The sequence below is a fragment of the Limulus polyphemus genome, unplaced genomic scaffold (genome assembly GCF_000517525.1).
Source record: "Limulus polyphemus unplaced genomic scaffold, Limulus_polyphemus-2.1.2 Scaffold225, whole genome shotgun sequence".
In the NCBI taxonomy this organism is placed as follows: domain Eukaryota; kingdom Metazoa; phylum Arthropoda; class Merostomata; order Xiphosura; family Limulidae; genus Limulus; species Limulus polyphemus.
Genome location: NW_013665835.1, coordinates 313,078 through 314,330, shown reverse-complemented (window position 1 = coordinate 314,330; position 1,253 = coordinate 313,078). Strand labels below are relative to the sequence as shown.

Genomic DNA, 1,253 nt, shown 5'->3' with positions numbered 1-1,253 from the left:
CAAAGATCACCAAGACAAACCTTCATAGTATGGTAATAGGAGGTGTATGGAAGCCTGGATTTTCCGTTTTACACCTTACATAACATTTTACCTCTCAATGTGTATCATACGCATGAAGGCATTAGGAAAAAAAATTCAGATTTCTTATTTTTTATCACCGTTAATGTATGCGTTTGCTCATAAATGTAAAAGTATTCACAATTACTCACACATTCGAAACTTTCTATTATCACGACCAATCACGCTTTACTAAAGCATCATGTGACCGATGAGGTGCTAGATTTCCGGTAAAAAAATAAATTAATAAATACAACAGTTCTGAAAAAGAACGAGTGCACGTGTATCATCCAAAAGAGGGACAAGCATTCATCTCTTAGAAAGGTGAGTAGTAATATTTTTATACAGTTTGTACTTCCTGTTAAGTTTAGTTTTGTTGATATTCTCAAATAATCATGCATTCTTCACCTGGGGTTTTTCTGTTGTAATCTTGAAGAAGAATTATCGCGCTTTATATTTAATATTTCAACGATGAGTAACTTACAAGGCTTGGTTATATAAACGTATTAAATATGTAAAACTTAAAAAAAAGGTCTATATTATTATTATTTTGTGGTTTTTATCGTGGAATATGCACATAAACAGTTAATGTCTAAATAAACAAGTCAACAGATCCGAGCTCAAGTTAATCAAATGTATTGTAAATTTTCACAGATATATATGTATTTGTTTATTTTAAGCGCAAAGCTAAACAATAGACTATCTGCACTCTGTCCATTGTGGGTAATCTAACCTCGGATTTTAGTGTTGTAAGTCCGTAAACTTACCTCTGACTTCCCGAGGGACTACAGAAATATACGTGACCCAAATTGATTCTGCATACATTTTTTATAGAAGACAGCAGTGCATGAAATGATAAAAATTAATCATAACTATATGCGTTGTTAATTTTAACAAGAAAGTTACGATTGCACTGTGTTGTAAGTAATTTAAGATGTCAAACTGATTGAGTTATATTAAGTTTTGTTTTATTGTTTATTGGATCTACATGTTACAAAGCAATGTAGTGTTAGAAACGAGTACTGCTTCAGTATAATTTTGACCTACAATTTTGAAATGTTTGTATTTTGATATATCGTCTAATCATCCATGGTTGGAATATGTTCCACTGAAGACGTTTATAAACTGAAGCCCCTTTATGTTAATTCAAAAATGTAAGCTCAAATCTGTGTTAGTTTCATGTTAAACTAGGGTGA

At 31.4% G+C, this 1,253-nt stretch overlaps 1 long non-coding RNA gene across 1 annotated transcript in view; it reads left to right on the top strand.

Annotated features, from left to right (window-relative positions):
- The first annotated feature begins 310 nt into the window (after positions 1 to 310).
- LOC111085073 overlaps positions 311 to 1,253 on the top strand; it is an 8,134-nt gene continuing 7,191 nt past the window's right edge. The window contains exon 1 of the long non-coding RNA XR_002609925.1: positions 311 to 381. This is a non-coding gene — a long non-coding RNA (uncharacterized LOC111085073). The remainder of the gene's footprint in view (positions 382 to 1,253) is intronic.